Genomic DNA, 14603 nt, shown 5'->3' with positions numbered 1-14603 from the left:
ATTCTTAGGTATTTTCCATAATGTAAAAACACATTTCCTAGGAAATGTATGCTGTTATTACATTATGGTAGGGAGGTCACTACCCAGACCGGTTTCAGCCTTTTTTGAGGCTTCATCAGTGAGTAGCTAGACCTAATACTGAAGTGTATAGCGAAAAGAACTATACATTAGGTTTATAGTTTACTATATTCGGCAAGAAACTCTCTGATTCCAATCTTTGAGTTTCTTATTCGGTTTTAAAACTATGTGGGATTTAATATCCCCTTAATTTAAATATTGTAAAAAAAATATTAACGAAGGAAGACTTGGTTTCGAGTCTAGTCGGCGACTAGAGGAAATTTTTCTAATCCTTTTCTCGACAGCTTCCAGAGTTAGTCGCTCTCTGGCAAGGGCTAGCGGGTTTTTCCTACTGGAAACTCGAGTTTTTCGTCCCGCAAACTGAAGAAAATCGGCCGTAAAACCCACACTGTTTTCAGACATTAAATAAATATTAAATATATTATTCCCGAGTTAGTCGATTTCTGGCACGGGAAAGCGGGTTTTTCCTCCCGGAAACTCGGGTTTTTCGTCCTGTGAACTCAAGAAAATCGACCGTAGAACCCACATTATTTCAGACATTAAATATATTGTGTTAGGGTTAGGGACCACGAGATGGCGGCACGTTTGAGCCGTCTCTCTTCACTGTGTACCGCTTAATTAGTGATAGCCTTGGGCCATCTATCTCTGATTGGTACTAGTGGAGATTGAACTGCCCACTCATCAGTCTCCAAAAGTTAGATAGGGCTAAATGGCCTCGCCTACTCCCCGTATACGGGAATAAAAAAAGGCGTTAGATGATTTTTTTTTGATGATGATGATGAAAAAAATTATTATCATTATCATTATTTGTTGTTAATTTTGAAATATAAATGTAATAGATAAAATGTAGAAAAAAAAAGTATATATATATTTATAAAAATTTAATCCATAACCAAAATTGTGAAAATGAAAGAGATTACTGTCAGCATATTATATTAATCATTGTAAACATGCATATGAAAAAACGTAAATTACAGTGTTATTATTAATTTAAAAAATATTATTAATATTATTTTCAATTTAAAAATAGCATTGTGAAAAAGTGAAATGAATCCATTCAGCATTCCCTGCTCATATCAAAAAAGAAACTATGAATATAATTTGAGAATTACTTGAACTGCAGATGAAAATAAAAATATAAATGACAAAATGCGAGGAAAAAAATGATATATATTTATCTAAAAACAAAATATTCCACAACTAATATCGTTAACATGAAAAATATCTCTCTCTTAACACAGGAAATGAATAATTGTAAACATGTATGGAGAAATGGAAAATACATTGTTAGTTATTATTATTTATGTATTTAAATAAGATATTCACTTAACATTAAATGCTGAATATTTGTAGTGAACAAAAATATAATAGTAATACTTCAATTGTATATTTGTAAATATTTTGTATATATGAAGAAGATAATAAACTTTGTAAAAAAAAAAATATTATTACGGGTAATTCCAAGGAGTCCTTAGACTCATCGAGAGAGGCCCTGAACATCATGTTCATCAACTATTCAACATTCACGCAGTATCTATCATGCTTTGCCTTGAACTCATTCACTATCATAGCACCCACAACAGACTCTGGAAGCTTATTCCACTCATTCACCACTCTAAAAGTAAAAAAAAAAACCTAGCTCTAACACCCTTACTAACCACACTCTTGCCCAGTTCCATAGACGGCCACTAGTCCTCCCACCATCTGTCCTGTTCTCAAAAATATCCCCTGAATTAATCCTATAGAAACCCTTCAGTAATTTGAATGTCTCAATCATATCCCCCCCCTTCTTCTGCATATCAACCAATTTCTGCAACCCACAAATCTTCAACCTGTTCTCATATGGTTCATTTTATAGACCTGCTATCATCTTGGTCACTTGCCTCTGTATCCTCTCCATCTCCTCCCCATCTAGAAGAAACCCAGGCGACCAAATCTGGGCACAGTAGTCGAGATGGGGTCTTATCAAGGCTCGATACAGAGGAACAATAACTTGCTTGTCTCTGCTCGTCAATGATTTTTTAGCAGCCTAGTGATTTGATGAGCTAATTTAGCCACTTTCGCAATGCGTCCCATAAACATCAACTCCCTATCCACCAACACTGCTAAATCCCAGACCTCATCAATTTTCTGGAGTACCTTTCAACCAATGTTGTATATTGCTGCTAATCTTTTCACCCCAAAATGCATAATCTTACATTTTTCCCCATTAAATTGACATCCATTCTCTTCAGCCAAGTCCTCCAATCTATCCAAATCATTCTGCAAAATTCTCACATCATCTGCATTCACTATTGCCTTACCCAACTTTGCATTAGCAGCAAACAAATGAACTGTTCCTCTCAGATCCTTTCTCAATAGTAGTGGTCCAAGAACAGAACCTTGTAGCACACCACTAGTCACAGGCCGTCTTTTGGACTCTACTCCTGAATAAAGTACTCTCTGATATCTCTCCCTCAACCACCCACCTATCCATCTCACCAACCCTATATCCATCCCCATATGTTGTAGTTTACGATTAGAATTCCATGTGGTATCCTGTCAAATGCCTTAGCCAGGTCCAGCAGAATCACTGTAAACCCATTACCCTTATCCAGTTGAGCCGCCACTGTCTTATAAATCTTGAGCAAGTTACTGAAGCATGATCTACCCTTCACAAAGCCATGCTGTCCCCCCAAACAGTATCTCATTTTCATCAATCCATGCCAGTATTTTACTCTTTACGACATTCTCCAAGACCTTGACAACTACTCCTGATATGATGATCGGTTGGTAATTTGCATCAGCTGTCTTGGATCCTCGTTTAGGCAGTGGAACTATTTTCCCCTCTTTCCACCCCTTCGGGACTAAACTAGACCCGTGACTCAGATTGAACAATGTGGTCAAGGGCACTGACAATCTTTATCCACTTCATGTAAGACCCGTGCTGATATACCATCCAATTCTCACAGATGTATTCACATCAAGGTTTTGTAATAGAGTATTCACCTCCACTTCATTCACTACAATTCCCGTATAAACTAATGATTTCTTCATTCCTTCAATGTCACCACCTGGATGATATACTCCTGCAACGTGCTCACTCAGCAGTTCCACCATATGAACTGATTCAGTGACCTCCCTACCATTAGCATTCCTTAAATTCATTCTGCCGTATACAGTTTTTCTCTTACTTGCAGCATATCAAAAAAACTGTTTGGGATTCTCTTTAGCTTGCATTGCTAATTTCTTTTCATGATCCTCTTTTGCTTTTCTTACCACACTCGTCACCCTTCTGGCCTGTGCTTTATACCGTTTGCAAGCCTGGAGGTCACCTTTCTCCTTAAATTCCCTCCACAGTTGTTTCTTTTTTTGCAGCCCAAGTGTAATGGTGTTATTCGTCCATTTAATCCCTACTTTATTTACTATTCGGACTCTAGGTATAGAGTCAACCATTACCTCTTGCAAACGCTCCTTGACCACTTCCCATGCACTATCGACATCCAGCCCTTGCAGTTTTACATGCCATGGCACTGAACCTAGCAATCTCCTAAGCTTTTCATACCTACCAGCACGGTAATTCTACATGTACGCTGTCTTAATCGAAAATTTTACACATTTAGCCACCTCCCAGGACCTTATGATCACTTTCAGCAATTGGTGGCAGCATGGTCATATTCATTACAGTCAAGTTCTCAGATGCTATTACTAGGTCAAGCACTCTCGAACCCCTAGTATTTTCCATTACATTATCACATAATAATCAGTATCTTCAGTATCTTCTTTGTTGTTATATACTTTACTGACTGTTTTGTTACATAATCTGCATTCTTTGATTATAAGAATTACGTGTAGATGAGAAAGGCGCTTTTATTAATCCCACCTACTTCGAAGCTTGGGTTAGCTTTTTTGAAGAGAGTGGGATTAATTCTTCACTATATATGTTGTTGTTACTGTTTATGCATGGGATGTAGGCATAGGATGCTGGTGTTGGTATATTTTCCAGAGTTCGTGTTTTAATGTTCTGTAGTTATCTATGTGTATTAAATTTCTTGGTAGATTGTTGAGTTGCGTTGGCATCTGATGTGATCTCACAAAGGAACCGTATGAGTTATTGAAGGGTGTAGGGAAGTAGAGAGTTGTTGTAGGTCGTGTTATACGATATGTGTCTCTGTTGTTTCGATAGGTGATGTTGAAGTAATTCCTTGTTAATGTCATGTAGTGTTTCAGGTTTTTGCCCAGGATTCTGTGTGTCGCCATGTTGTTGCGTGTAAGGTGTCCAAATCACTGTTGACACGATTTTCCTGTATAATGTTTATAACTTTGGTAGGTGGCTGTTCGATGTGTTTGCATAGACTGTTATATCGTATCAGAATAGGGATTCGCAGATACCGTGATATAGGAGTTTTTTTATGTTGGATGGAATAATGTCGTTTACTTGGAAGAGTTTTGCTGCGATGATCCGGAGTTTGGTATGTAGGCATTCTATATGTTTTGTCCATTTAAGGTGGGAAATCTATATAGAGGCTAAGGTATTTTGAATGTGTTACAGTTTTGATTTCGGGACATTTGCAGGTATTTTTGTTGTTAATGCAGTGGTATGTGTGACCAGTGTATCGATAGTTCGCCGCGGTGCATGATTCTTGGGTTTTGTATTATCAACATCTGTGTTTTGGTGCCGTTGAATAGAATTGCGTTTTGGTGGAAGTATGTTGTGATTTCGTTAAGGTCTTGTTGTGCTTTGCAGAGAGCTGTCTTAATCTCTGTGTGGATTGCTAGTAGTGCACAGTCATCTGCGTATTGAAATATTTGACTTCTTATGGATATGTTATGAACATCGTTAATGTATATGTTGAATAGAGTGGGTGATAATATGGCACCTTCAAGAACACCGTGTTTTATTTATATACTCCGGCAGTGACATCTACCTATTTTTGTTACTTTTGTTTTGTTTGAGAGGTAGTTCCTGAAGCATGTATGCAGTGTTCTTCTTATACCAATTGAGTATAGTTTGGTGAGTAGTATGTCATGTTCAAGTGTATCAAATGCTTTGGTTAAGTCAAGCAGTATAAGGATGGAGTACTTGTTTTTGTCGAGAGCGTTGTATATTGTGTCGGCGATGTCTTCTAATAAAGTGATGGTGCGATTTGTTTTCTGAAAGCCGTATTCGTTTTGTGAGATGATGTTGTACTTCTGTAAATAGTTCTGTAGTATGGTGTGTGTTATTTTTTCTAGAATTTTTGAGATGACTGGTAGTGTAGCTATTGGTCTATAGTTCTGATTATCGTTTCTTTTTCCGTGTTTGTATATTAGCGTAATTACTGCAGTTTTTAGTTGTTGTGGAATAATACCCGCGTCGAATATTATGTTCGCGAGTTTCAAAAGTATTGGATTTATTTGTTCAAAGTGTGTTATAAGGTCCCTGAATCTTTTTGTCTATTCCTGGAGTGGTCTTTGTAGGAGTGCTTCTTTCAGTTCCTGTTTTGTTACGGGTGGAAAATACATCGTTTTGATGTTGCCTTTGTGTTAGTAGTTTTTTGTTGCCTTTGTGTTAGTAGTTTTTTTGTTGATCTTTGGTAGTTTGTCTTTTTTGAGTTGTGTGATATTGTTTATGAAGGCATGGTCGAATGAGTTTGCTAGTTCTTCTTGGTTTGTGTCCTGACCAAAGCTTTTTTGCAATAAAATCTTGTGCTAAAATTTTCTTTTTTTGAGTTATAATTCGTTGAGTGTAGCCTATATTTTCTTCATGTTGTCGTTATATTCTATGAATTTCTCGAAGTAGTAGTGTCTTTTTACCCTACGAAATTTTGTTGTTAGTTGATTTCTTGTGTTTTTGTATAAGGTTTGTAAATGTGTGTTACTGGGTGACTGAGTTTTTTCCATAGATTTTCTTTTACAGTAATAGTATTTAGTATGTCATCATTTATCCATGGATTGTTGTCTGTTTGTCGCCTCGTTTGTGTAGGCTTTGTTGCTTTTTTGTATATTTCTGTGACCTTAGTTGAAAATTCTCGTATAATGTTACATGATCATTTATTTAAAGTAGGCAATTTCAGTCTGTATTTTTTACATGGCTATCGACAATGCTCTTTAGTATGATCGAGTTGTGCGGACTTTTGTGGTGGTGGGAGGGGAGTAGGTATCGTAATAAAACGAAGTTGAGACAAAGTAGTGATCGGCAATTTTGACGTTAATTACTGATGATGTATATGTATGGATGGGAGTCCGTATGTTGATATGATCAATGCATGATTGTGTTAGTGAGTTATTGAGTATTTTATTTCTTCTCTTGTTGGGGAGTTAATGGTATGATTTATGTTGTACTGACTTAGTATATCAAGATATGTGTTAGTGGTTGAAGAAGTATGGTGAAGAATATTTATGTTAATGTCTCCTATTAGGATGAGCCAGTATGTTGTACGGAGTTCGATGCCGCTTAGCCATGCTTCTAAATCATGAAGAAAGCTGAGTGGATTATTATCTGTATATTGTGTTTATTGTGTATTTCATACTATTGTGGCTATTTGTGATTTCCAAAATTAATGTTTCCGCATGTTCGAAATGAGTTTGTTTTTCAGTCACATTGTATTTTCTTTGATAAATGCCACGATGTCACCTCCTCTTTTGTTTGGTCTACATAAGTTGTAGGTTTCGCAATTATTTATGTTGTATGCGTAAATTTCTGTGTCTTTTATTGCAAATTCGGTCAGTATTAGTGCATTTATGTTTATCATGGTGTAGTTGAGCTGCGTTAACAATGTAAGCCAGTGTTTTCTTATACTACTTATAATTTGTGTGTACGATAGTGAAGTTGGTATTGGTGGAAATGTTGTCTGGCCATTTCTTCAAAGAGTCAAAGACCTTGAAGTTTATATTGTTTGACTGGATATGTTCGCCTGTGTTTGACATCTCCATTATATAGTTTTTAAATGATTTCTAATCTTGTTCTTAAGGATATGAAGAGTTAGTGTATTATATTGGTAGGCTGTGTAAGTTGGGATCACTTGTAATTATATAAACTCGAGTGTTTTCATTCTTTCTCATAAATATCTGTGAATCTTTAGTCCACAGGAACTTGTAGTTTTTCCCTGCTTTTGTCCTCCTTGCTTAGTATAAAAGATTTTTGAAGTGCGGAGTCCAGTGCTCCGTTATAAAGATTGGTGTTGGGAGTTTCTTATCAGTTAGGATCGTTGTTGTCGGCCTTGTTTTTTTGCTTGCTGCAAGAATGGAGTCTCTCAGACTTCTGTTGGTAAAACAAATGATGATTGGTGGCGGTCTCTCTTTGTTTTTTTGTGGGCCTCGGTTAATAGAGGTAATGTCTGTGGTTGCGATTTGAATTCCAATTTTGCTGCCGATCAGTTGCATTATGTTGCTTAAGTCTTCTGTATTTTATTCTGTTATTCCCTCAATTTGAAGTTATTTTTTTCTTTATTTTTGTAGCATGTGCTCCATTTGACACATGAGCGTATTTACCTCTTTCCGCAGTTCTTCATTTTTGCCATTGAGTGTTTCTTGTGTTTCAATCGCTACCGTTAATTTTGTCTTTATTTCTCTCACGGTTCCTAACATTTCTTCAGAGGTCTCGTTATTGAAATGTATGTAACGTTCATACTCCTAAAATATTTTGTTGATTTGTTCCATGTATGTATTTAACAAGTCTTTAACCATGAGTTTAAATGAATCAAAGTTATCTCTAATTTTGGGATCAGGAAGCGGTTTACCTTGATGTGCGAGTTACTTTTCTTTGGTTCTTTGTTCTTTTTCTCACGGCATTGCAGACAGCGCCATTCTGTCCGTTTCGCGGCTCGTTTTGCTTAATAATAATAATAATAATAATAATAATAATAATAATAATAATAATAATAATAATAATAATAATAATACCCCCCGAAGTAACACGGCTTTGTCGTGGCGGTGGGGATTGCATGCTTCAGTAATGTTGAGAGCTATTCTGGCGGTAGCATAACTGCCAGTAGGGCCACCCTTGTCAGACAGGTCTCAACTGAGGAGCCAGAATAACAGTGTTCCATCCCCATCTTAATAATGAAACGGAAGAAGAGATCCATACCGGATCAGTCGACGCCCGGGTGATGAAGGACTGCGTCAGATGTTGGGTTATCCTGAGCATCAGGCGACAAATGGGCTACAGGACCCAGCTGTCCTTGCTGGGAAATCAGGGCAGGAAGCTGAAAAGCGACTGGAAGAAACTAAATGTAAAAAATGGACCGTAGAAGAAAACAGAGAAGTTATGAAATGTTTTTACAGATCAAGACCAGAAAAACAAGGTTTCAGGAAGCATATGCATTTATTTTGGAAACAAAAATTCCCAGAATCGATAATAACAGAACAAAGACTGATGGACCAAAGAATTTCATTTTCCGTAACAAAATATTTACTGAACTTGAGCTGCAAGAGTTATGTAATAAACCAACAACTCCAGTAACAGCAAATCATCAGGAGGTAGCTATATCAAACTTTGGAATTCAACTCAGTAAACATCAAACTGACGACATACCTCAGAATGTTTTGATAGAAGGGCAGTGTAAAATGAAGTCAGGGATATTGGAACATATGAACTCCATAAATGACCGTATAATACTACCACAATTAAAAGCTTTTAAACAATCTAAGCTAAAACAGCTCCTCTTAGACGCAAATGCTGTAAGTGAAATCATCACAACCAACTGTATAAAGGAAACAAATCAGCTCATATACAACACAGCCTATATTGTTACAGTGAAGCTTGATTGGAAACCACACGAGCAAAAAGCGAGGAAGAAACAATCTGCGCCATGGATATTCTAGTTGGAATGAAAATTCAACAAACTTCGAGCTAATCAGAGCAATTTAAAGAGTTTTAAAGAATGATGGCTGAAAAATAATAATATCAAAAACAAACTGATTAACACATATAATTTGGCCAACGAAACAATTGCTGAAGTTACCGAAGACCTAAAACAAAGAATTACAGCGACTGCACAGAAAATTAAAAGATATGAAGCAAGAATAAACCAATATGTACAAAATATGCAATTTCGACAGAACTAACGTCAGGTCTTTCAGTTTCTCCAGAGAAATACAAATGCAAACCATCATTCACCTGGAAAAGAAGAAACACTCAAAATTTGGAAGTCAATCTGGGATAATCCTATTGAAGACAAAAAGATGCCACATGGATTAAGGAAATAGAATCAGAAATGAAACAAAAACAAATGCAAAATGTCATTATCACTAAAGAAATGGTCAGTGCAGAAACTAAAAAATTAAAAAACTGGAGTGCACCTGGCAAAGACTAACTACATGGATTTTGGTTAAAACGTCTAACCAGTCTACATGATCGAATGGCAGAACAATTTAATTATTTGTTGCAGTCAAGCTCAGTCGAAGACTGGATGATATCTGGGCGCACGTTTCTCTTCATGAAAGATAAGGATAAGGGTGCAGATCCAAGTAACTACCGTCCAATAACATGCCTACCAACTATGCTTAAGCTGTTCACTGCAATCATAGCAAATTCCATATACCACTACTTATCAGATAATCAGATTTATCCGCCTAAACAAAAAGGAAATTTTCAAAAATTCAGAGGAACAAAATATCAGATCCTTATTAAAAAAATAATTCTCAGAAACTCAAAAAGGCGAAAAACTAAATTAAACATGGTATGGATACACTGCAAGAAAGCATTCGATTCCCTCCCACACTCCTAGTCCTAAAATCACTAAATTATTTGGAATTAGCAAAAACATATGTTCGCTTCTGGCTGCTGCTAGGAAATCATGGAAAACAATTTTAATAGTGAATAATGAACGATTTGGTGATATCAACATTAAACGTGGAATTTTCCAAGGTGATTCCTTGTCACCATTGATCTTCAACATTTCTTCGATACCATAGTCTATGATTCTGAAGAAAACAAAACTTGGATATGAAATTCCTAAACGAAATAATAAAATTTCCCATCTGCTGTATATGGATGACTTGAAGCTATATGGAATATCGGCCCAGCAAATAGACTCTTTATTGAACACAGTTCGTATTTTCAGTCAGAATATCAAAATTGAATTTGGTTTAGATAAATGCGCAATTTTATCTACTAAACGAGGAAAAATTAATGACACTAGCAGTTTTAATTTTGATCAAGAGAAATATATAAAAGCAATTTCAGATGACGAACACTATAAATACCTAAGAATATTAGAAGCCAATGATATTCTCCACTCGAAAGTTAAACAACAGGCAGCATCCGAATACATCAAAAGAGTTAGAAATATTCTGAAAACAAAACTAAATGGACTAAACACAATTAGAGCAATGAATTCTTGGACTATACCAGAGATCACATACACAGCTGGCATAATAGATTCGACAAAAGAAGAACCTGGACAAACTGGACTGCAAAACTCGAAAACTAATGACTATGCGTCATGCATTACATCCACGAAGCGATGTTGACCGGTTATACTTACCGAGGAGAATAGGTAGACGGGATCTACTGCAAGTGAGACTGACTGTGGAAGAAGAAGAAGAAATTAGTTTAAGAAGTTACATCGACAATAGCTGTGAGGCAATGCTTCAAGCAGTTACACAAGAGGGCTTTCTAAGAGCAACAGGAAACACATCCGATCACAAAAAGCAACAACAAAATAACCGATATGTGCGCTAGAAAAATAAACCCTTGCATGGCAAATTTCTTTGAGAACATCAATAATAACAGCAAATGCAGATAATGCGATCAGAAAGATGAGACTGTAGAACATCTAATCAGTGCCTGCAGCAAAATAGCTGAAACTGACTCTAAATACCGCCATGATCAAGTGGCCAAAATAATTCATTGGCATATATGCAAAAAATATGGCTTTCCTACTTCTAATAACTGGTGGCAGCATAAAATAGAGACAGTACTGGAAAACGAAACAGCAAAAATTCTCTGGGACTTTAGAATACAAACTGATCGGCATTTGGAACACAATAGACCTGACGTTTGGATTATTGATATCGCATTACCCAGTGATAACAACATCAACAACAAAGAACTGGAAAAAATGACTAAATATCGTGATCTGGCAATCGACGTTGGCCGACTGTGGCTTAAACACACCAAAGTCATCCTAGTAGTTATTGGTGCAACTTCAAAGAAGCTATGCAATTATTTACAGCAATTAAACATCAACGAAGTGACCCCATATGACCAAAAAAAAAAAAAAAACTTGGAGCAGTCCATATTTTACGACGCTACCTGACGGATTATTCTTAGAATTTTGGGTAGAATATGAATTATTTTGTATCACCAGTCAAATTTTTGTTTACATGATATCTTATTTTGACTGTGCATCAAATATGTAAATAAAATAATAATAAATTGTTTATTTTGTTTCTTTGGGAGGCATTTCTGATTTCTTCCTCGAAGTTTTCCAGAGTCATCTGAGGAAGATATTAGATGGCGGTGGTTTCGTGGTTATGTTTCTATACCTGTCGCAAGCCAGGTATTGAGTTTACTGTTTGCAGGTACGTGCTTGGAAGACTACAACTGCTTTTACACAGTTTAATTTTTTTTTTTTTTCAGGTAGGGTTGGATTTGGAGATGGTGTGTTTGTGTGCTTGTAGTGGTGTTTTTTGAGAGGGGTTTGTCATAGGTACTGTGTATGTGTGAGGGGAGAGAGAGAGAGAGAGAGGAATTTCTCTAATTTTCATTTCTCGCTATAATATTTATATAGCGCCTGTTTCAGCTCTCTGTATGTCCCTAGATTTCTGTAGTTGAACAGCAGTTTGTTTATCATGTCGGGTACATAGAAGTTTTGGGTGGCTTTGCCGTGGTGATTGTTGTATTTATATGTTATGTAGTTTGTTGACTGTGGTCTTGCTATCTGGTATGTTGTTCTGGTTACTCTATAGATTGGGCTGTAGTAATGTTTTAAAATGTCTGTGTAGTGGTGTAAGTGTTTTGCCTTAAATATTTTGTGTTCTGTCCATGCTGCCCGCATAACTGTGGGTTGTTCCCTGAATATCAGTTTTTCCATTTTATCTTGCAACCATTGTAACCTGTTAAGTCTGCGCAGAATGCATTTGATGTGATTATGTGTCTTAAAAAATGTTTTCACGTAATGCTTTATAGATTAGTATTTTTGTGTGTGTCGGAGCAATGTCTTTTAATCGGTATAGTTTTCTTGCTATTATCCTGAGCTTGTTGTGTCGGTAGTTTATATAGCTATTCCAACTTTGGTCAACATCGAAGTGAAGCCCGAGATAGAGTGTTGTTTTCACCTGTGTGATGGTTGTGGTTTTAGGTTCAACGCTTTGTGTACAGGAGGATTAATGTCGAAACTAACTATCTGAAACATGAATGTTTGAGATAGTTAGTTTCTGTGGGTAGGGTTTGGGTTTCTTTGAATAATGATTTTGAATATCATTAGCTTTGTTTTTCCAGAGTTTATATATATGCCGTTTATGGTTAACCAGTTAGTGATTGGATTGATGTCGTGTTGAATATTTGTGTAAGCGATATTTGCGTTGTTGCGAATAGATACTATGGCCGTGTCGTCTGCATACTGGAAGATTTTACTTTTTAGGGGAAGATGGCTCATGTGGTGTTTATATGTTAAATAGAATGGGAGATCGGACAGCTCCTTGCGGTATTCCACAGGTTACCCGTACCTCTTTGCTGTATGCTGATCTTATACGTGTGATGTGCTTCCTGTTTTTCATGTATGCACGCTGCCGGTCAAGACGTCTGTAGATGTCAAGGCTATCATGGATGCGAAGTGTATATCAAAATTGTAATATCAGTGATATTACATTGAAATATATGATGGATACGAAGCGTATGAGGATGCGTATTTGATCTATAATGGCCGGTAAAGTGGTTAAACCACTGTAGTAGACGACCTCTGATTCCGATATGCGTTAGTTTCGTTAAAAAGATCAATGAAAACGACTAATGTTATTCTGTTTTTATCCAATGCAGCATTTATTAGGTCTGTGAAATCTTCCAGGAGTGTAGCTTTTCCTTTATTTTTTTGAAAGCCATATTGGGTTTTGGGTATGATTTGAAATTTTTCAACGTATGTGGAGAGTTTGCAATGCACGATGCGCTTCATGATTTGGTTGATTGCAGACAACTTGGCGATGGGTCTCTAATTACTTATAATGTTTACATGTATGGGTGTGATTGATGCAGTCTTTAGTGTTTCAGGTATGTGTCCCGTTTCGAAGATTTTATTTAACAGTTTTTGTATAACTGGACAAGGTTGGTTGAGTGTTTCTTGATGTCTTTTGGTCTAATTCCATATATCCCTGGTCCTTTGTTAGGGTTAATTTGTGGAATTGCAAGTGATAGTTCTTCTTTTGTTACTGGGTGGAAACCACATCGACTGGGTTTGCTCGTGGACCTAGTGAAGAATGTTTACTTGTGTGAGAAAAGGTTTTCTTGTAGTTTTTGGACAGATTTCACGAAGTGCTGATTAAAATTCTTTGCCAACTGTTTAAGGGATTTGGGGTAGCAAGCAAAGCTGTGTTTTATTGTTTCTGAGGCAGTGGATCTGTGTATATTGTTCAGCATTTCATTAATCAGTTGCCAGGTTTCCTTTTTATGTCATTCTAGGAGATTCCATTTTCTTTTGTATTCACCTTGTAAAGTGATATTGTTTGTCGAATTCTTAAGTTGTTTCCAAGGGCATCTTTTCTTTGTATGTCTGTAAATGTATTGTCTGTTATCCATGGATTTTGTTTCGTTTGGGGGCGTATTTTTATTCTTGTTAATGCTTTTTTATATATTTTCTTAAATGCAAGTTTAAGATTATTATATACAGCTTCAGCCGAGTCTAAAGATGCTATCTGCATCCAGTCTGTTTTTCTGATTTCATCGTTAACTATTGTTTTGTTTAGAATGCTATAACACTGTTTTGTAGTCTCAGTGATTTTTATGGGTTCTGGTTCAATGTGTAACTGTAATGCTGTGAAATAATGGTCTACCAGTTTGCATATTATGACGGCTGCTGTGTGGCTGTTTGGAGGCCGATATATTGATATGGTCAATACAGGATGAGGTTGTTGTGTTTCTGCCTACTCTTCTTGTGTATACGATTGTATGGATGGGGTTATGTTATATGCTGATAAGAGGTCTAGGTATTGTTCTGTGTTGTTATTTATCTTCCTAATGTTTTTAATCATGTCTCCTATTATTATCAAGTATTCTGAGGCGCCATCTTCCGTGGCTGAAAGTCATCTGTTTAATTCATCTAGAAATTTTGTAGTGCTTAAGTTGGGTGGTCTGTATATTGCGTTTAATATCAGTGAATTTTCTTGTTTGATGTTTTTAATTTCGATGCATATATTTTTTGCATATTCTAATTTATAGTTTATTTCTGTTACTTCTAATTTATGTTTGGTAAATATTATTATACCACAGCCTCGTTTAGTTTGTCTGCAGTGTTTGTGTTGTTGGAAGTGTGGCATTTGGTAGATGGTTACCTCTTCTTTGTTGTAGCTACTTCAGTAAGTATAAAAATGTCTATGTTGTCTATATCTTCCTTCAGATAAGCCTTCAG

The sequence above is a fragment of the Typopeltis vanoorti genome, chromosome 8 (assembly GCF_054136105.1).
Source record: "Typopeltis vanoorti isolate ZY-2024b chromosome 8, IOZ_Tvanoo_1.0, whole genome shotgun sequence".
Classification (NCBI taxonomy): Eukaryota; Metazoa; Arthropoda; class Arachnida; order Uropygi; family Thelyphonidae; genus Typopeltis; species Typopeltis vanoorti.
This window is presented reverse-complemented; position numbering follows the sequence as displayed.